Source organism: Thermobia domestica, unplaced genomic scaffold, assembly GCF_964235325.1.
Source record: "Thermobia domestica unplaced genomic scaffold, izTheDome1.hap1.1 HAP1_SCAFFOLD_165, whole genome shotgun sequence".
In the NCBI taxonomy this organism is placed as follows: domain Eukaryota; kingdom Metazoa; phylum Arthropoda; class Insecta; order Zygentoma; family Lepismatidae; genus Thermobia; species Thermobia domestica.
This window is the reverse complement of record NW_027655905.1, coordinates 20,293-34,452: the sequence shown is the minus strand read 5'-3', so window position 1 is coordinate 34,452 and position 14,160 is coordinate 20,293. Positions and strand designations below refer to the sequence as shown.

General features: G+C 36.8%; 1 long non-coding RNA gene across 1 annotated transcript; it reads right to left on the bottom strand.

Annotated features, from left to right (window-relative positions):
• Positions 1-4,558: 4,558 nt before the first annotated feature.
• LOC145676489 (uncharacterized) lies at positions 4,559-9,537 on the bottom strand. The gene is made up of 2 exons (XR_014129391.1): positions 9,429-9,537; positions 4,559-4,812 (listed from the first exon to the last, which is right to left on the bottom strand). It is a non-coding gene; the product is annotated as an uncharacterized LOC145676489 (long non-coding RNA).
• Between the last annotated feature and the right edge of the window lie 4,623 nt (positions 9,538-14,160).

The window sequence follows — 14,160 nt, the reverse complement described above, 5'->3', positions numbered from 1 at the left end:
GGTGAGGCTGTCTTCAAACATGACCGGGTTGGTTTGAGTAGCAGTTGTCCGAAGAACCTTAAGTTCACGGTCTGTATCAATCCGGATCATTTTAGGAAACTTATATTCGGTCTGAACACTAGCATCTTTCTTTTGAAAAACGTCGGTCTGTATTTCCATATCAAAATTTCCAACTACATTTTCCTCAGGTAATAAATCTTCAAAGGGGACTGAGGGGTCCGCTTGAAATAAAATACCTAATTTCTCTTCTTCGTCACCTTGGCGACGAACAACTGTGACCTGTACTTTCTTGTTCCGAAGTTGTTTAGTTAAAGGTCGAATTAAGTTTACTACTGCTGGGGACAGTTCTGGTTGTAATGAATGCTTAATCTGATCTATTAACGCTTTATCGTTAGATTGTGTCAGAGAGCGCGATTCATTCTCATTATTTTCGTCAGGGTTCTCAATTTTTGTTTCCCTAGGTTCGGTTCCTATATTTGCATAAATTGGCTCTTTATTCGTGGAAGCCTTGGGTTCGTGACCAATATTTTCATAAATTGGCTCTTTACTCGCTGAAATTCGTGATTCAGTATCTAGATTAGCATACATGGTTCTAGGACCGATCTCGGCATAAACCGTTTCATCACTACTACCAGCATAAAAAGATTGAAAGGTGGGTCTTTGCATTTCTAACGGCGTTCTAGGATCTGACAGTTCGTATTTTATGGGGAAATATAGCGCTACTGGGCTATCCGGTCCTTTAGATACACCAATATCTTTATTTTCTGAACTTAACACTAAGTCACTTAATCTATTTTCCTTATCAGCTAACTTATTATTATCTAAGGGACTTTGGTTCGAGGGGACATCAGGTATTACACCTGCTGTTGTTTCTATCTCAATTGTTGCCTGAGGCCATTCCTGACCTGCAGTTATTAGTTCGGCTATCTCTAGTTCATCTTTTAAATTTACATCATTCACTAGAGTTTTCGGATCTACCCCAGGTGGGGTCTCGTCCGTATCTGAATTTACATATATCGTCCTAGGAGCTGGCATTGGTTTTTCACTTGAACCAGCACTTTGTATTTCTATATCATTTCTAGTCGGGATAGGGCTAGACGCGGCCAGCGGCGTTAGATCGCAGCCACTCGCCGGAGCTTCTGGAGTTTGCGGACTAGCGGTCGTTGGTTCACGATATCTTGGCTGACTCCACGTATCCAAGTATCTCGGTAATGGATTCTTTTTCCAACGGCCAAACTCAGGAGGAGAATGCCCGTGTACTTTTATTTTATTGCACTCAATACAATAGTAATTATTCCACCGATCTAAAATATAACGGTGCTTGCCCGTGGGCGTCTTAGGACAATGAGATTGCCCTAAATCTAATAGCTTTTCTTTTATTTTCTGCGCGAAACTCATTTTGACAATAAATCTGTTTTTCGCAAGTCAGTGGCCTCTCAAACCAGGGCAGTGGGTAATCAACCTATTTCCTCTGATATGGTAAGAATTTAATCACTGCTAGCTACTTCCCTCGGAAATGCTACGTCAAAATTTCTTACGTATTTTGCGACTTATTATTAGTTCAATATCTTTATTTAACTTCCTTTGAACTTGATATACTCAACTTCCCTTTCTTTATAAATTTTGCTTTACTTTTTTTTTTTGAACGGGAAACGGAAAGTGACTAGACAGCTGTTTTTAACAGATAATACCTATTTGTTCACTTATGAGAAGTTTTACTTTTTACTTCTATTCTTTAACTTTTTTTTTAAAACTTCATTTTTTTTTTAACTACAAAACCTTTTGCTTTTAAATTCACAAGGGGGACTTCGATCATCCAACCATTGGTTCATGTACTTGCATTTTAATTTTAGGTATTGCATTTGCATAAAGGTGAGTTTTAGGCAGTTATTCCCAGGCAGCCGTCGGGCTTGCACCCCTAGTACAGAGGGGCCCTGCTGGACCTGGAGAATAAGATACCTGTGACCCCCAAGCTTTGCATGGGAAAGGATTTTAGACACTTATCACCAGACAGACTAGTCGAACTTTCATCCCGTAATACGGGCGGTTCTGCTGTCTTAGAGATAAACTGCCTGTGATCCTCCCCAAATAAGTGGTAAAGGTATTAGCCACTTATCGCCGGACAAACTAGTCGAACTTTCATCCCGTAAAACGGGAGGCTCTGTTGACCAGGGATAAACTGACTGTGACCTTACCAAAGCGAGCAGAAGCATAAGCAGACTTAAAGGTTTGCAAGTACATGAGACAAGAGCTGAATTCTGTATTAACACTCGCGTCCCGATTTCCATTTCCCTTACTACACAAGAAACGTCGTGAGGTGAACTGAGTCTTGCTCTGCGGAACCTAGCAACTATTCCGCTGACTTATAACAAATTAAAGCGAGAGAAGTTGAGAATAAAAACTTTTTCGTCGCTACATCACTACATGTGAAACGCACTATTTAGAGCAGAAAAAATTATAATTGTATATCAGAGTCATAGGCTGAACACCGCCTAGGCTAAGTACGCCACTGAACTTTACTGACTTTACATATTACTGATACACCACTTGACTAGTCAAAAGAAAAACTTCGCGTACACTTTTCACTTCTATCTATTGAAAGCTCTTCGGTAAAAAAAAATCACTCCCGATTCGCTAAACTCGCGTTTTAAGGCAACTGAGATAGTTGGTTCCCCTATAAAGTGAATGAGCACTAGAGACTTGTTTAGTGATTCAAGAACACACAGTTGGTTACCCGGCGAACACCGAACACCATAAAATGTTATGATGATGTTTTTGTTGTTCTGTTTTTGTTCTGAGATTGGCGTAGCAATTATGTACACTTTCTTTTGTGAAATCGTAATTGAGATCACTTCTTCACTCTCCACCCAGTATTACAAAGTTGGTTCGGAGTCCAACTCCCTTTTTGCCTCGGTTTCGAAAACGTCGTCGGCTTACTGGTTCGAAGATGATGAGAAAATGCACTAAAGTGGTAGAGCTTGGTACTAGAAATCGAAACCCAGGTAACACTTGAAGACTGTGAGTTGAATCTAACTAGGTGGGATAGCTTGACTGAATCAAAGAGACCATTTCACTTTACTTTTTATTAAAAAAAATAAAATAAGAATACAGATGAATTTAACAAAATCGGTTACTTGGAGTTACAACTTGGAAGTTTTTCTACATTATTCAAGTGGGAGCACAACCCCATGATACTCAATGGGTGCTAGAAGGTTTTTATGCTAAACCGCGAGTTATCGAAAATAGTAAAGTGTGAACTCTGTACATCGCAACTTGCATTGGCCCGAAAGGAAGAAATGTTAAGTCTCGAAGAGGGAATGTGGTCTCAGATTGATGGGACTTGAAAATAAAACTCATATTGATCACTAAACAATCTCAAAGTGCTCATCCCGTGTGGAGGGGGAACTTAGAAAAAATTAGCACATACCTGATTTGTTTGAAGAGCGTCCCTAACCAGAGCGAAGTTCACTGTTAGCCGTCCGTCCGTAGAATCAACCGGTGCGGCAGACAAGCCTCGTTTATAAAGGCGCTTCGTCCCACGCATTTCTGCCTTTTCTGACGTAGCTCGAAGGCGACGTCACGAGCCTCATCGAGCATGGGAGAGACTTCTTCACGCGCATGCTCAATAGTGGTTAAGACTTCTAGGTTTTTCTATGATTTTTCTCTATCACGCCGGGATTGAAATTCCTATTTTACATTTATTTTTATAGTTTTATTTTATACCTAACACTAACTACACAATATATTGCATGTATTTATCACTTGCGTGGTATTCCCTAAATATTACATCTAGGACCCGGCTCTGTGACCTGAGTAAAATCAAAGCCAGGGTCATACCACTATTACATGCGTGTGGTTTGGTGTCAATGAGGCATCAGGTTGATAATTCAATCTGGACCTCACCTGACTCCGTTCTCCCTATCTCTCTTTTTCTTTACTGCACACACAATTTGAAAAGCGCGGGCGTCTCGCCCTATAATTTGAAGTCCGGCTTAGGACTACGAGGCACAACTGTGTAACAGTATAATTTTTTTAGTGCAGTGTGAAATTCATCTACCTTTGTAATTTTGGGGAAGTTTCCCTGTGCCAACAAGGCAGCAGAATAAATACTCCCTTTCCTATTTTTGAATACTAATATAATCTAATTGTTAAAGTACTTTTTTACTCAATTTTGAATCTGCAAGGTTACATTTTTATGCTGATACCTGTTGTTTCCATAAATAGCATAGATGAGAATTTTAATTTAATCAACACACAAGCTTCTTGTAACTTAAACTGTTCGTGATGTTGGTTTGCGTAGTTTTAAACAAGTAAGCCTGATATGGTGGACAAATTTTATGTGCACTGGTTTTCTGGATGTATTCTCGTTTCCTCCTACTTTCTTCATTGCATCACTTCATTATCATTCCTTCTCCTTTAGCCTTGAAACATAATCATGCGACGTTACTTACACACACACACACACACACACATATATATATATATATATATATATATATATTCACACACAAATTTAAATGTATATATATTAGTTTCATTTTGATTAAAGGAAAATATGTTTGTACATTGTATTTTTTATTTGTCAAATAATAAACTAAGTCTATACATGAGCACAATTTTTATAACAACTTAGATAAGACAATGAGGATACATGAACCCTCTGAATATGCCTACAAAGTACTATGACAGATGTATGCATTCGTTGGAAAATAGTCTGTGACGACTGCCAATGGACAAGATAAACAACAGCTATGTTCGAGATCCTCCCAGAAGTTTTTCATTTGCTATAAATGTGTCTATGCCTTCATCTCCCTGGAAACAAAGAAATTGTGTAATTAATGACAATAGAAATAAAAATAAAATGAAATAGTTATAAATCTTATTCGTGTATGGCGATATCTCGAATAATATTAGTGTTGCTACGTTCTAATTTGAATTAGTATCAATTGAAATACGATAATATAGACTCTGGTAAAGACAGCAAAGAGAATTACGCAATATTTCTTCAATTAATATTGAAACCAGAAGTTGTAGTAGATCTACCATTTAGTGTTTTAGCAGAGTGATTAGAGTGGAAATGGAATATGTTCTAGGGACGCTTAATCGATTAAAAAATATACAATGTGAGATTACTGTCTATGCTCTATAGTGATCAACGTTAACCGGAAATGGTTTATTTCTATCACTACAAGTAGGTGGATCACATCCATTAACGAACTCCTCCGAGATAATTATCTAGCTGTTGATTGCAGAAAACAATTTTAAAATTATCTTTTGTTGAAGAGTTATTGAGCGGTGTAACGGACGTACTAAGCCAGAGGTGTTTACCCTTGCGAGGATGGCCCTCTCGAGGGCATACTCACCCTCAAATTCTCTCTCAACCATAATGACGTGAGGGCGATGACAAGCTTGGACAGCGAGGGCGAGGGCCAACTGTCACTGTCAGGGCTAGAACGAGGACAAATTCCCAAGACGAAGGCGAGAGCGATGGTCAACTCTCTTCGAAGGTGAGGGCGAGGGCCAATTCACTGTGAGAATGAAGGTGAGTGAGGTCGGAGTAAAATGAACACCTATGGTACTAACATTACAATATTATATATATCCCACTTGCGTGATCCTAATAAACATCAAATGAATGACTCGTCTATGGCGATCTTTATAATAATAGTAGGGTTGTCACGTTCTGGAAGGATTAATATCAATTGAAATAAGATTATAAAAATAAGGAAATTGAAAGGTAACCAAAAACATTTCGATCTGTTTCATCTATGCAAGACAAGGAAACAATAAACCTGAAAATTAGTCATTTCTGCTTATGTGTGACGAAAGAAAAAAGAAAGAAAGAAAGAAAGAAACAATGAATCACACCACAAATTCTAAGTTATATAAAATTTCACCGTTATTCGATTTCTACTTTTTTAGCAATTGTTAAACAAATTACTAGAATGCTTTGAGAACAGTAGCGTAACTAAGAATGCATGCCCCCCTCCATCTGCGAAAATGTCAAAAGGGCTCTTCCTGTTTCTACGTTCATGGCACACGTACAATTTATACAGTAGTAGAGTTATTTTTCCATCTATTTAATAGTCAGACACTACTTGCTAATATACAAAAATTGCACATTATTATTATTATTATTATTATTATTATTATTATTATTATTAAGCAATTACATGGGACTAAAAAGCTTCTTAAAAGAAATAATTTCTAGGAATTAGGAATTAGATTTCTGGGCTGTCGGCATCTAAGGCCACGTTAGCCCATCCCGTATAAAGAATGACGTCCCTCAACGAGCCCACTGTACGATGAAAGGGAAGGAAGAAAGGATTGGGAAAGGAAGGAAGCAGCCTGGGACCATTATATTAGGTACCTCCATCCCGGCATTTGAATGGTATGAATGAACGAAACCCAAGAAAGACTTCACTCAAGATGGCAGGTCTGAAAAAGCTATTACACTCTTTCGGCCGAGTGTCCCCACCAGGAGTCGAACCTGGGATCGCTCACCTCAAAGGCAAGAGCAGAAATATTTTTTCCTAACGTTCAGATTACAACTAACATATGAAAACTCGTCAAAACTTATGGAACTTGCTCACATATTTCTAAACCGGCGTATTTTTTTTTTTCGGAGAGTAATTCGCTGACTACTTTCTCAATATCAACGTGGTGCCATTCTTCGCTTTCAGTGCTCAGGATTGGCAAAGGGCTCAACCAATGTCGTAACTTTTGCGGGGGAATGGGGAAACTGCCCCCCCCAATTAAGCTTCCAGTTGTTTGATAGGATTCATTTGAGTTAAAACTTTGTTGCTTTGTATGATGTGATATGAACAGGAACTTATAAATAAAGCTTGGAATAGGTTTACCACATAACAGGAAAAAAAAAATGAAACGAAAATGTGTTCCGAGCCTCATTCAGTAAAATGTGTCCTATTAGAGCCCCAGACAAAATATATATTTAGTAAGACTTTCAACATATTGTCTCATTTAGTTAACTTGTGAAGCACCGTACTATTTTCAAAAGCATTGCAAACAGTTTAAGATGTTTCTGCTGCCCCACTATCTGAACGAAATACATTCCTTTAAGATGTAGCATATATGTAATCTGGATCTTACTTTAGTAAACCATCAACTGGCGCCCCAAGAAGTATCGAACACGTTTAGTAAGGATTTCACTTCAAATGCCATCATTATTCTAGGGGGGCCTCAACTTGACATATTTTAGGAGGTCTAATTAATGTTTGGTCTTCCAAGAAAAAGCCCAAGTTACGGGGCTGAGCTCAATTTCATCTTCGACCTTGTTCTACGAATATAAAGTTTGATGGCTTTTAGTGTACTGAATGATCGCTGAGGATTGGCTTCGTCAGAGGCACAGTGAGATACAGTTGCAAAGAAGTACACAAATCCAGAACACTACTAACATGGGAAGTTATCTACGACTAAATAATTGGCTAATTAATTCCAAGTTAAAATTTCACTAAATTGTTTCTTCACTACTCATCGGAAACTTGTTAGTTGTTGCAACAAAAGGCGATACATTTTCCGAGTAGAATTCACTAAATCTATTATAGCTGGTTCCGTGATTTCTTTTTCCTCTAAGTAGAGTACTCTTGCAGTAATATGAAACCTGCAAAGTGCTTTTGAATGGAGTTGAATTTCATTTTAGCGTCCCTTTCAGCAGCGAGGCTATGTGAGACGTGGACCTACTGATTAACGTGGAATCCGAACCACATGAGCTCCCGCCGGGAATCGAACCTGGGTCTCCCGCGCCAAGAGCGCGTACGCTAACCGCTTAGCCACGGAGGAACTCTGCAAAGTGCTTTTAACATCCAAACATTATAAAGTTATACTCCGAAACTTAAATACCGGGAGCCTGTTAGTTACGCCACTGCTTGAGAATACAGATTCTTTATTCATAGAAAGGAAACTTAATGACTACATATCAGGGTTGGCTGGTTTAAACCAATGTTTAAAGCAGCTGGTTTTTTTTTTTCAAAAAAACAAACTGGTTTAAACCAAATAACGAAAATGTTCGTAAAAGTGTAAGTGTTTGTAAAATTTTGATGAACACACATTTGTGGGTTATCACGTTTCACTCCCGTATATTATTCGTATTATATTCAGACCTAAATTCCCCATTCATTACTCAAAAAGATTATACTACAAAAGCAACTTTTTTTTATGTAAGTTTATAAATGTTTGTTTTGTGATTTTTTTTGTTATTATTGTTATGTAATTGCAATCAAAGAAACATTCTAAAAATTGTTTTGTTTACTATTGATAAAATACATCGAAATGCCGTACTTTGTGTGTGTGTGGGGGGGGGGGGAAGGAGGGTCATACAGACCTTACGAGAGGCATTTAGTGAAATGAGAAGTATCTTCGATATCTATTTATGTATAAATGAGTCTGAGCCAAAGTGGACTCAAATAATTCGTATCTTTGTGTTATGCAAATTAAGTCGTTGTATTTCTTTAATTTGGCCCAATAAAAGTCGTTGTTAACTAACTTGAATTAAATTAGTTCGTCTGTACTCCGTAGTACTTTCAAATTGTCCATATGTAATTCAGTATAATGGTTTCACTTGTGCACTGTTTATCTTTTTGTCCTTCTGAAATGACTCTTGAGAGCTATATTAAGAAGCATGTAAAGATCAGTACAACGTATTTTTATCAGGATTCCTTCGTGAGTGAGTCGGCAGACGTATCGCATTTGTGGCCAATTAGTCCTGGTTCCGAGTTCAAATGGAGGACAATTTTTCTCGGATGTAACTCGAGAAGCAGTTTTTATTCCGCTTTAAGCTTATGTGACCCCTTCCAGCATAACCCGGCTGTTGCATAATAACATCAAGGCGAAACAAACTTATTTCTGTCCATATATGATATGAATATATAGAGCAAATTATTTAAACCAAAAAAACCTGGTTTAAACCAAAAAACCCGTTTTTTTTTTGTTTTTTCAATAAAAGCCATGGTTTTTGCCAACCCTGCTACATATACAGATGACGTTAGAACCATCCATTAGTATGCAAATCAAATTATTTATAAAACCATCCTTCTATTAAGATATTTCCAAAACGTATAACCTGGAAAGTAAATGTAAACCTGGAAAGTAAACTCTGTAAAGATGTGCAATTTTGAGTTCATGTACGTTTATTTAAAAGGTATTACGTGTTTCAAAATACTGACTTATTTTTACTTTTCAAAGTAAAGCATATAAAAGCTACTATTTGCTGCGATTGTATTATAACAATAAAACAATGTTTGTGAATAGACACTATAAAAAGATAATGTAAAGAAAGAAAGAAAAAAAAAAAACAAATGGGTGCTTTGCCAGAAGTAGGGTTGTGTTGATGACAAATAGACTCTTGTGTACATATTTATACATGCAACCTGAAATATGATAAATATACACGAAAACTTGATATTACTCACCAAGAACTTTCTCTAGCGAAACCTTAAAGAAAATTATCACTGGCAAACTGATGACATTGAAAACAGACTCTGTCGCGCCGAACAAATTTTTAAATTCGGCATCCATCTGAAATATAAAGATTTAATTGTTATACAAATATATTCTATTAAATAATATATTTTACCTTTTTCTAGTCATGAAGTTCCAAAGTAGTTCATTGTCATAATGTTTTACTGCAATGTTAGAAAAATGAAATGAAATCTTTGAGTTTTACGTCCCACGGTTATGCCGGTTAGGCTAAAGGAGACGGTGATGATGAGTAATGAATGAAATGGTGGAATGAAGAAAGTGGGAGGACTGCAATGTTAGAAATGCGCATACATGAATAATGTGAAGTAGCAATTAGACTCTTGTTAACGAACATCACTACTTAAATTGTTCTTTGTTATTCAGAAATAAACCAATACAATTGCAATAGTTTGTGTGTGCTGCAAATAGCATAATTTGCACCCATTGTTAGCTAGTGGGGTGCACGGTGGCTCAGTGGGGAGCGCTTACCTCAGGTGCATGGTTTCCTTGGTACGATTTTCACCCAAGCAAGCTTGTGATAAACAACATTGTGTTCGTGGATTTTGTCGAGGTACTCCCGTTTCCTCCCACTTTCTCATTCTTCCATCATCATTCACTTGCTTTAATCATCGTCTCCCTTAACCTAAAGGCATAATCATGGGATGTTAAACTGAAAGATTTCACTATATTTCATTTTGTTGTCTGTGTGTATACTTTTGCAAAAAAAAAAAAAAAAAAAAAAAAAAAAAAAAAAAAAAAAAAAAAAAAAGAAGGAAAAAGTAAATGAATAAAACAAATGTGGTTGGTAGCAGAAGCGTCATTTCAGATTTTGCTTGTGGGAGGGCAAGACCCCTTGATATAAGAAAATTTTGCGTTTTTCACTGACTACTATTCTACTCAAAATTCTATATAAATCTCAATCTCAGGGGGTGCAATTACCCCTCCCTGCCCCCTAAATGACGCCACTGGTGGTAGTTCCCTTAATATAGCTAAATTAAAATTATTACATAACTTCTGTCATAAGTATTGGACACTCAACAAACAACGGAAAATTTGATAAAGTGAAAAGTTTGTGTCACTCGAGGGAAATTTTCTTAAAGAAACCTACGAACAGTGCCACCAGGTTCGTCCTGCACTGACTCGGTTAGATAGCACTCATGCTTTTATTGCCACATAGCACAAGTTTGTTCGTGTTTATGCCATACGTCCACACTGTATTTACATCGAGCCCTTCTGAAGTCAATCTGTATGTAGTACTGGAGCTTGTTATTTAGTGCTGCTAAAAAAAAAAAAAAAAAAACTTTAACCCAACCTGAGAATGTAAGAAATGTGTCAAAACTTGATAAAACAGTCTGCTCGAGTAATGCCTGTGTTTTTTTTTACATTGTAGCTTTTATGCAACAGATACGGAATCCGTATTTATATGGCAATCGTAAAGGAATTGCAATTTTTCAACTAATACTTCTTGTGGTCCCTTGAAATTTTATCTGTGCAAGTGAGCAGGCCGGTAGCCAGCCCAAAAATGTAGGGGGGGGATCCAACCATATTATAGTTCATTTGCAAGCCTACCGTGAACATTTTAGGCAGGCAGTAAAAATTTAGGAGCCCGACCCCCTAGACCCCCCGCGTGGATACGGGCCTGCAAGTGAGGGCAAGGTTCTAGATTACTGGTCCCCCTTCCCATTGAGCAATAATAAAGACAGAAAACAACGTGCCCTGCGGGGCTCTAAACCGCCTTCACTCGCTAACGCTCGCTCGGCAATACTGTGTAGATTAAATGTATAAACTTTAGTAGAGAAAGAAACCAACCCAGCTACTAACCTACATGGGGGACCAGTAATCTAGAACCTTCCCGCAAGGGAGTTTCTTCATGTCACCCGCCACAAATCTTTTAGGGGACAATAAGAAGGAAATTATTAAAAGAATTGTATTTTAACAACAGTTATTTAGAGTGCAGCGCCAAAAGTAAACCTGCACGCCCCAATTCACCACAAAAAAAAAAAAAAAAAAGAAGTAAACCATTTCAGCCATTACCATTAAAGCCAAACCATTACCATTTACTGAATATATTGGAAAGTCGCATATCATTAACACAACAACTTTGTCTAAGATATAGAATGTCCAGAAGCATAGAGTGAGGCTTCCGGGCATTCTATCTGGGAACCAGTACCTAGAAGCATTACTCATGATTTTCGAAGGAAAATAATGGATTGTCGTGATTAACCGTCAATCGATTACAATGATCGCACACAAGCAATGTTGCATTCACACTTAAAACTTCATGTTGCTAGCAGTACTTACCTGCGAAATCCTCTATGATTTGTAAACAAACAAGTCGTCCATGTTAACTTTCTCTTTATCCATCCGCTAAGTAGTTCCTCCATCAGCCAGAATGAGAACATATAGTTCAGGATTATAAAGGACTTTTGTGCTCTTATGTTAGCTTGTTCGTACTTGTTTTCCATAATCTTGCATTTGCAAATTGTCTTTTATATCTCACGATATTCCATGATATATCTATATCATAAAACAATATTTTTTAAGACTACATTATTACTCGTTTTTGAGAACCAGTCTCTGACTCAAATATGCAACTAAATTTCCTCATTCTCATTTTTTGAGTTATTTTCTCCTCAAAATTGAGACTAATTTACTCAATTTTTTTTGAGTAGTGAAATGTATTCATTTTTGAATAAATCATTTTTAACAGTGTAGGTTCTTCAACTCAAATATCAACTTTTTTCTCGCGTATTTTACTTGTAATGTTTTGTTCTGGTATTTAACTGTGTGTAGCAACTGGGAAAACAGTGTGCTCCTCTGGCTCAGAAGAACCGTCATTATCATTGCTAGAAAGCAATTAAAGAAAACTGTCTTCATTTTTTGCAATACTTTGAACTACTGAACACTATCATTTTCAGATTTTTCCGTATTCTTGGAAGAGGAATCATCGAAGCTGTGAGAATCGTCCTTTTTGTCTAACCACTTCATTGCCATTTCATATACCTTATTTTTTTCCTCTCTACGTTCTCTTCTGTTCTATTCTCGTTGCCAGAGAATTTGTTTTTTTCATACACCGAAGACATTTCGTCAACGTTTGTCTAACCTACAATAGTATGTTCTTTAAGTCGAAGAGATACCCTAGTTTTATAACGAACAGCTTTGGTTAAGAAAAGTAACGGAAAGACAAACAGAATCGTGTGTATAAAACCTAGAAATATTATACTTTGACTATGGCCTAATTTTGTTTCATATTTCATTTCCATCTTCTACGACAATTATAATATTGTCAGATTACTGACACTCTATCGAGAATTATAAACACTTTTACCCAAAGTAATTGCAGTCTTACCTTACCAATCTTCAGAAAATATCTGGAGGTAAATGTTATGTTTCGACTGATTTTCTATAATTTTCATATTCCTTTATTGTGAAATAGTATCGTTTAAAACGTTTATATACTAAAATGCAAGGGCGCCGATCCTGGGGGACCCGGGCCTCCCAAAGCTCTTGTAGACCCACTATATTTTTATAAATATGTATTTTATATGTATTTTTTCTTGTTATATGTATTGTTATATGTATTTTTTATGAATGCCCCCCCCCCCAAAATTACAGAGAAATCGGCGACCTTGCGAAAATGTACTTACAAATATGTTTAGCACATTCAGTTACCTTTATTGTTTCCATTAAATAAAAATAGAATCGATTCCATTTGACAAAATTTAATTATTACGCGTAAAAAGTAATACCAAACAATTAAGGAATTAAAAATGTCTTTTCGGCACTTTTCATAAGACCAGTTGATTTATTTTTGACCTGACAAAATGTAAATTCATTGAACTAATTCATGAACAAAATTAAAAAATATTGGAAATGTGCCTATATTACTCTTATTTGACTCCTGTATGTGGGTTGTCTCTTGATTCTCCCGTTTCCTCCCACTTTCTTAATTCCGCCAATAATCCCATCATTTTTCATATAGCCTGAGCCAAACTTGCCAGCATTAATCTTGCATTCGAAATGGCGCCCCCTACATACTCTCAATCAGCTGCGCCCTGGGGCAAATGCCCTGAATTGCCTCCCCCCCCCTTATAGATCCGGACCTGCATGAATTCCACAAGGTTCAATGGATTATCGTTACGAGGAACGAAAATTGCCAAAGGACTTATATTCCGCATCAAAGTTTGAACTTCAGAATATTGCCCAGCCATTGTAGCCGGATTATCATAAGACTGGCCTCTGCAATCTTAATATCAAGCCTATCACGTTGAAGTTCCTTCTGCATTTCAGCAGAAATACTCTCAGCAATCATTCCTTTGACAGAAATCAGATCAATAAATGCTTCCCGAACTCGAACAGATTCACCTTGTATGACAACAAATCGAATCATTTGTGACAACTGTCGCACATAAGAACAATTAGGAATTGAATCAAATAGAATGCTGCACTGAAAAAAAAATATGTAAATAAATTGCCAAGTATCAGTGTAAAATCATTTACTCTTAATTTTGTAAGTTGATGTTCGTTTCCTTAGATTAAATTATAAAATTTGCTGTTTTTTTTACAAATTTACAGTAAATTTATAAGAAAAGATTTTTTTGTTAATAAAAATATAATTTTACACCATTTCATATTAATAATTTTACTGGATGGCCACCATTTCCTTTAAATTTACCTATGAAT